This window comes from Stigmatopora argus, chromosome 8 (assembly GCF_051989625.1).
Source record: "Stigmatopora argus isolate UIUO_Sarg chromosome 8, RoL_Sarg_1.0, whole genome shotgun sequence".
Lineage (NCBI taxonomy): Eukaryota > Metazoa > Chordata > Actinopteri > Syngnathiformes > Syngnathidae > Stigmatopora > Stigmatopora argus.
This window is the reverse complement of record NC_135394.1, coordinates 14337704-14345691: the sequence shown is the minus strand read 5'-3', so window position 1 is coordinate 14345691 and position 7988 is coordinate 14337704. Positions and strand designations below refer to the sequence as shown.

General features: G+C 26.7%; 1 protein-coding gene across 1 annotated transcript in view; it reads left to right on the top strand.

The window, feature by feature from the left end:
• chst14 (carbohydrate (N-acetylgalactosamine 4-0) sulfotransferase 14) overlaps positions 1 to 7988 on the top strand; it is a 31025-nt gene that overhangs the window by 5362 nt on the left and 17675 nt on the right. Inside the window, exon 2 of the mRNA XM_077607848.1 lies at positions 205 to 314. The gene's annotated coding sequence lies outside the window, so the exon portion shown is untranslated. The remainder of the gene's footprint in view (positions 1 to 204; positions 315 to 7988) is intronic.

Sequence of the window (7988 nt, the reverse complement as noted above, 5' to 3'; positions counted from 1 at the left end):
AATTTAGTTTTAAAAAAAAATGCGTTTTTTGTGACATTTCGAAATCGTCGTGCGCTGCAAATTTTTAATATTTATGAGGGAAAATGTGCAGTTTTTGAGATCCAGGGGAATGTAAGTATTTTGATTTTTTCTCTCTCACTATGACAAAAGTAAATTTGGACGTGTGGTGTTTTAAAAATGACAAATGTGTCTTTTTTTTCTTAGCCCCGCCCTTCCAATGAAGTACATAATGCAATTGGAAATGAAAGAGTTAATATTTGGAATGGAACCTTTTCTGAGACAGTGGAAGACATTTCAACTTGAGCCCTTTGGAGGTAAGCTTGAATTGTTTTTATTGGTTTATGTTTGTATGTACATGGTATAGGCAATCTAAAGTGAGACTTTTTTCTTAAAATAACGACATTGTATAGTAAGCCTTTTTATGCTAATACTATGTCGTTTTTTAAGAAAAAAAGCCTTACTATACTATTTCGTTTTTAAGAAAAAAGCCTTACTATATTCTATGTCGTTTTTTAAGACAAAAAGCCTTACTATACTGTGTCGTTTTTTAAGAAAAAAGCCTTACTATACTATTTCGTTTTTAAGAAAAAAGCCTTACTATATTCTATGTCGTTTTTTAAGACAAAAAGCCTTACTATACTGTGTCGTTTTTTAAGAAAAAAAAGCCTTACTATACTATGTCGTTTTTTAAGAAAAAAAAGCCTTGCTATACTGTGTCGTTTTTTAAGAAAAAAGCCTTACTATATTCTATGTCGTTTTTTAAGAAAAAAAGCCTTACTATATTCTATGTCGTTTTTTAAGAAAAAAAGCCTTACTATACTATGTCGTTTTTTAAAGAAAAAAGGCCTTACTATACTATGTCGTTTTTTAAGAGAAAAAGTCTTACTATACTATGTCGTTTTTTAAAGAAAAAAAGCCTTACTATACTATGTCGTTTTTTTAAGACGAAAAAAGCCTGACTATACTATGTCGTTTTTTTAAGAAAAAAAGCCTTACTATACTGTGTCGTTTTTTAAGAAAAAAAAGCCTTACTATACTATGTCGTTTTTTAAGAAAAAAAAGCCTTACTATACTGTGTCGTTTTTTAAGAAAAAAGCCTTACTATATTCTATGTCGTTTTTTAAGAAAAAAAAGCCTTACAATACTGTCGTTTTTTAAGAAAAAAAGCCTTACTTTACTATGTCGTTTTTTAAGAAAAAAAGTCTTACTATACTATGTCGTTTTTTAAAGAAAAAAGGCCTTACTATACTATGTCGTTTTTTAAGAGAAAAAGCCTTACTATACTGTCGTTTTTTTAAGAAAAAAAAGCCTTACTATACTATGTCGTTTTTTTAAGACGAAAAAATCCTTACTATACTATGTCGTTTTTTAAGAAAAAAAAGCCTTACTATACTGTGTCGTTTTTTAAGAAAAAAGCCTTACTATATTCTATGTCGTTTTTTAAGAAAAAAAGCCTTACAATACTATGTCGTTTTTTAAGAAAAAAAGCCTTACTATATTCTATGTCATTTTTTAAGAAAAAAAGCCTTACTATACTATGTCGTTTTTTAAAGAAAAAAAAGCCTTACTATACTATGTCGTTTTTTAAGAAAAAAGCCTTACTAAAATATATGTCGTTTTTTAAGAAAAAAAGCCTTACAATACTATGTCGTTTTTTAAAGAAAAAAGGCCTTACTATACTATGTCGTTTTTTAAGAGAAAAAGCCTTACTATACTATGTCGTTTTTTTAAGAAAAAAAAGCCTTACTGTACTATGTCGTTTTTTAAGAAAAAAAGCCTTACTATACTATGTCGTTTTTAAAGAAAAAAAGCCTTACTATACTATGTCGTTTTTTAAGAGAAAAAGCCTTACTATACTGTGTCGTTTTTTAAGAAAAAAAAGCCTTACTATACTATGTCGTTTTTTAAGAAAAAAAAGCCTTGCTATACTGTGTCGTTTTTTAAGAAAAAAGCCTTACTATATTCTATGTCGTTTTTTAAGAAAAAAAGCCTTACTATATTCTATGTCGTTTTTTAAGAAAAAAAGCCTTACTATACTATGTCGTTTTTTAAAGAAAAAAGGCCTTACTATACTATGTCGTTTTTTAAGAGAAAAAGTCTTACTATACTATGTCGTTTTTTAAAGAAAAAAAGCCTTACTATACTATGTCGTTTTTTTAAGACGAAAAAAGCCTGACTATACTATGTCGTTTTTTTAAGAAAAAAAGCCTTACTATACTGTGTCGTTTTTTAAGAAAAAAAAGCCTTACTATACTATGTCGTTTTTTAAGAAAAAAAAGCCTTACTATACTGTGTCGTTTTTTAAGAAAAAAGCCTTACTATATTCTATGTCGTTTTTTAAGAAAAAAAAGCCTTACAATACTATGTCGTTTTTTAAGAAAAAAAGCCTTACTTTACTATGTCGTTTTTTAAGAAAAAAAGTCTTACTATACTATGTCGTTTTTTAAAGAAAAAAGGCCTTACTATACTATGTCGTTTTTTAAGAGAAAAAGCCTTACTATACTGTCGTTTTTTTAAGAAAAAAAAGCCTTACTATACTATGTCGTTTTTTTAAGACGAAAAAATCCTTACTATACTATGTCGTTTTTTAAGAAAAAAAAGCCTTACTATACTGTGTCGTTTTTTAAGAAAAAAGCCTTACTATATTCTATGTCGTTTTTTAAGAAAAAAAGCCTTACAATACTATGTCGTTTTTTAAGAAAAAAAGCCTTACTATATTCTATGTCATTTTTTAAGAAAAAAAGCCTTACTATACTATGTCGTTTTTTAAAGAAAAACGGCCTTACTATACTATGTCGTTTTTTAAGAGAAAAAGCCTTACTATACTATGTCGTTTTTTAAAGAAAAAAAGCCTTACTATACTATGTCGTTTTTTTAAGACGAAAAAAGCCTTACTATACTATGTCGTTTTTTTAAGAAAAAAAGCCTTACTATACTATGTCGTTTTTTAAGAAAAAAAGCCTTACTATACTATGTCAGTTTTTTAAGAAAAAAGCCTTACTATACTATGTCGTTTTTTAAAGAAAAAAAGCCTTACTATACTATGTCGTTTTTTTAAGACGAAAAAAGCCTTACTATACTATGTCGTTTTTTTAAGACGAAAAAAGCCTTACTATACTGTGTCGTTTTTTAAGAAAAAAAAGCCTTACTATACTATGTCGTTTTTTAAGAAAAAAAAGCCTTACTATACTGTGTCGTTTTTTAAGAAAAAAGCCTTACTATATTCTATGTCGTTTTTTAAGAAAAAAAAGCCTTACAATACTATGTCGTTTTTTAAGAAAAAAAGCCTTACTTTACTATGTCGTTTTTTAAGAAAAAAAGTCTTACTATACTATGTCGTTTTTTAAAGAAAAAAGGCCTTACTATACTATGTCGTTTTTTAAGAGAAAAAGCCTTACTATACTATGTCGTTTTTTTAAGAAAAAAAAGCCTTACTATACTATGTCGTTTTTTTAAGACGAAAAAATCCTTACTATACTATGTCGTTTTTTAAGAAAAAAAAGCCTTACTATACTGTGTCGTTTTTTAAGAAAAAAGCCTTACTATATTCTATGTCGTTTTTTAAGAAAAAAAGCCTTACAATACTATGTCGTTTTTTAAGAAAAAAAGCCTTACTATATTCTATGTCATTTTTTAAGAAAAAAAGCCTTACTATACTATGTCGTTTTTTAAAGAAAAACGGCCTTACTATACTATGTCGTTTTTTAAGAGAAAAAGCCTTACTATACTATGTCGTTTTTTAAAGAAAAAAAGCCTTACTATACTATGTCGTTTTTTTAAGACGAAAAAAGCCTTACTATACTATGTCGTTTTTTTAAGAAAAAAAGCCTTACTATACTATGTCGTTTTTTAAGAAAAAAAGCCTTACTATACTATGTCAGTTTTTTAAGACAAAAAGCCTTACTATACTATGTCGTTTTTTAAGACAAAAAGCCTTACTATACTATGTCGTTTTTTAAGAAAAAAATCCTTACTATACTATGTCGTTTTTTTAAGAAAAAAAAGCCTTACTATACTATGTCGTTTTTTAAGAAAAAAGCCTTACTAAAATATATGTCGTTTTTTAAGAAAAAAAGCCTTACAATACTATGTCGTTTTTTAAAGAAAAAAGGCCTTACTATACTATGTCGTTTTTTAAGAGAAAAAGCCTTACTATACTATGTCGTTTTTTTAAGAAAAAAAAGCCTTACTGTACTATGTCGTTTTTTAAGAAAAAAAGCCTTACTATACTATGTCGTTTTTAAAGAAAAAAAGCCTTACTATACTATGTCGTTTTTTAAGAGAAAAAGCCTTACTATACTATGTCGTTTTTTAAGAAAAAAAAGCCTTACTGTACTATGTCGTTTTTTAAGAAAAAAAAGCCTTACTATACTATGTCGTTTTTTAAGAGAAAAAGCCTTACTATACTATGTCGTTTTTTTAAGAAAAAAAGCCTTACTGTTCTATGTCGTTTTTTAAGAAAAAAAGCCTTACTATACTATGTCGTTTTTTAAAGAAAAAAACCCTTACTATACTATGTCGTTTTTTAAGAAAAAAAGCCTTACTATACTATGTCGTTTTTTAAAGAAAAAAGGCCTTACTATACTATGTCGTTTTTTTAAGACGAAAAAAGCCTTACTATACTATGTCGTTTTTTTAAGGAAAAAAGCCTTACTATACTATGTCGTTTTTTTAAGAAAAAAAGCCTTACTATACTATGTCAGTTTTTTAAGAAAAAAAGCCTTACTATACTATGTCGTTTTTTAAGAAAAAAGCCTTACTATATTCTATGTCGTTTTTTAAGAAAAAAAGCCTTCCAATACTATGTCGTTTTTTAAAGAAAAAAGGCCTTACTATACTATGTCGTTTTTTAAGAGAAAAAGCCTTACTATACTATGTCGTTTTTTAAGAGAAAAAGCCTTACTATACTATGTCGTTTTTTTAAGAAAAAAAGCCTTACTGTACTATGTCGTTTTTTAAGAAAAAAAGCCTTACTATACTATGTCGTTTTTTAAAGAAGAAAAGCCTTACTATACTATGTCATTTTTTAAGAGAAAAAGCCTTACTATACTATGTCGTTTTTTAAGAAAAAAAAGCCTTACTGTACTATGTCGTTTTTTAAGAAAAAAAAGCCTTACTATACTATGTCGTTTTTTTAAAGTAAAAAAGCCTTACTATACTATGTCGTTTTTCAAGAAAAAAAGCCTTACTATACTATGTCGTTTTTTAAGAAAAAAAGCCTTACTATACTATGTCGTTTTTTAAGAAAAAAAGCCTTACGATACTATGTCGTTTTTTAAGAAAAAAAAGCCTTACTATACTATGTCGTTTTTTAAAGAAAAAAGGCCTTACTATACTATGTCGTTTTTTTAGAAAAAAAGCCTTACTATACTATGTCGTTTTTTATGAAAAAAGCCTTACTATACTATGTCGTTTTTTAAGAAAAAAAGCCTTACTATACTACGTCGTTTTTTTAAAGAAAAAAAGCCTAACTATATATACTATGTCATTTTTTAAGAAAAAAAGCCTTACTATACTGTCGTTTTTTAAGAAAAAAAGCCTTACTATGCTATGTCGTTTTTTAAGAAAAAAAGCCTTACTATACTATGTCGTTTTTTAAAGAAAAAAGGCCTTACTATACTATGTCGTTTTTTAAGAGAAAAAGCCTTACTATACTATGTCGTTTTTTTAAGAAAAAAAAGCCTTACTGTACTGTCGTTTTTTAAGAAAAAAAAGCCTTACTATACCATGTCGTTTTTTTAAAGTAAAAAAGCCTTACTATACTATGTCGTTTTTTTAGAAAAAAAGCCTTACTATAGTATGTCGTTTTTTAAGAAAAAAGCCTTACTATACTATGTCGTTTTTTAAGAAAAAAAGCCTTACTATACTACGTCATTTTTTAAAGAAAAAAGGCCTTAGTATACTATGTCGTTTTTTTAAGAGAAAAAGCCTTACTATACTATGTCGTTTTTTTAAGAAAAAAAGCCTTACTATACTATGTCGTTTTTTTTAAAGAAAAAAAGCCTTACTATACTGTCGTTTTTTAAGAAAAAAAGCCTTACTATACTATGTTTTTTTAAAGAAAAAAAGCCTAACTATACTATGTCGTTTTTTAAGAAAAAAAGCCTTACTATACTATGTCGTTTTTTAAGAGAAAAAGCCTTACATTACTATGTCGTTTTTTAGGAAAAAAAGCCTTACTATATATACTATGTCATTTTTTAAGAAAAAAAGCCTTACTATACTATGTCGTTTTTTAAGAAAAAAGCCTTACTATATTCTATGTCATTTTTTAAGAAAAAAAGCCTTCCAATACTATGTCGTTTTTTAAAGAAAAAAGGCCTTACTATACTATGTCGTTTTTTAAGAGAAAAAGCCTTACTATACTATGTCGTTTTTTAAGAGAAAAAGCCTTACTATACTATGTCGTTTTTTTAAGAAAAAAAGCCTTACTGTACTATGTCGTTTTTTAAGAAAAAAAGCCTTACTATACTATGTCGTTTTTTAAAGAAGAAAAGCCTTACTATACTATGTCATTTTTTAAGAGAAAAAGCCTTACTATACTATGTCGTTTTTTAAGAAAAAAAAGCCTTACTGTACTATGTCGTTTTTTAAGAAAAAAAAGCCTTACTATACTATGTCGTTTTTTTAAAGTAAAAAAGCCTTACTATACTATGTCGTTTTTCAAGAAAAAAAGCCTTACTATACTATGTCGTTTTTTAAGAAAAAAAGCCTTACTATACTATGTCGTTTTTTAAGAAAAAAAGCCTTACGATACTATGTCGTTTTTTAAGAAAAAAAAGCCTTACTATACTATGTCGTTTTTTAAAGAAAAAAGGCCTTACTATACTATGTCGTTTTTTTAGAAAAAAAGCCTTACTATACTATGTCGTTTTTTATGAAAAAAGCCTTACTATACTATGTCGTTTTTTAAGAAAAAAAGCCTTACTATACTACGTCGTTTTTTTAAAGAAAAAAAGCCTAACTATATATACTATGTCATTTTTTAAGAAAAAAAGCCTTACTATACTGTCGTTTTTTAAGAAAAAAAGCCTTACTATGCTATGTCGTTTTTTAAGAAAAAAAGCCTTACTATACTATGTCGTTTTTTAAAGAAAAAAGGCCTTACTATACTATGTCGTTTTTTAAGAGAAAAAGCCTTACTATACTATGTCGTTTTTTTAAGAAAAAAAAGCCTTACTGTACTGTCGTTTTTTAAGAAAAAAAAGCCTTACTATACCATGTCGTTTTTTTAAAGTAAAAAAGCCTTACTATACTATGTCGTTTTTTTAGAAAAAAAGCCTTACTATAGTATGTCGTTTTTTAAGAAAAAAGCCTTACTATACTATGTCGTTTTTTAAGAAAAAAAGCCTTACTATACTACGTCATTTTTTAAAGAAAAAAGGCCTTAGTATACTATGTCAATTTTTTAAGAGAAAAAGCCTTACTATACTATGTCGTTTTATTAAGAAAAAAAGCCTTACTATACTATGTCGTTTTTTTTAAAGAAAAAAAGCCTTACTATACTGTCGTTTTTTAAGAAAAAAAGCCTTACTATACTATGTTTTTTTAAAGAAAAAAAGCCTAACTATACTATGTCGTTTTTTAAGAAAAAAAGCCTTACTATACTATGTCGTTTTTTAAGAGAAAAAGCCTTACTATACTATGTCGTTTTTTAGGAAAAAAAGCCTTACTATATATACTATGTCATTTTTTAAGAAAAAAAGCCTTACTATACTATGTCGTTTTTTTAAGAAAAAAAGCCTTACTATACTATGTCGTTTTTTAAGAAAAAAAGCCTTACTATGCTATGTCGTTTTTTTAAAGTAAAAAAGCCTTACTATACTATGTCGTTTTTTAAGAAAAAAAGCCTTACTATACTATGTCGTTTTTTAAGTAAAAAAGCCTTACTATACTATGACGTTTTTTTAAGAAAAAACGCCTTACTATACTATGTCGTTTTTTAAAAGAAAAAGCCTTACTATGCTATGTCGTTTTTTTAAGACGAA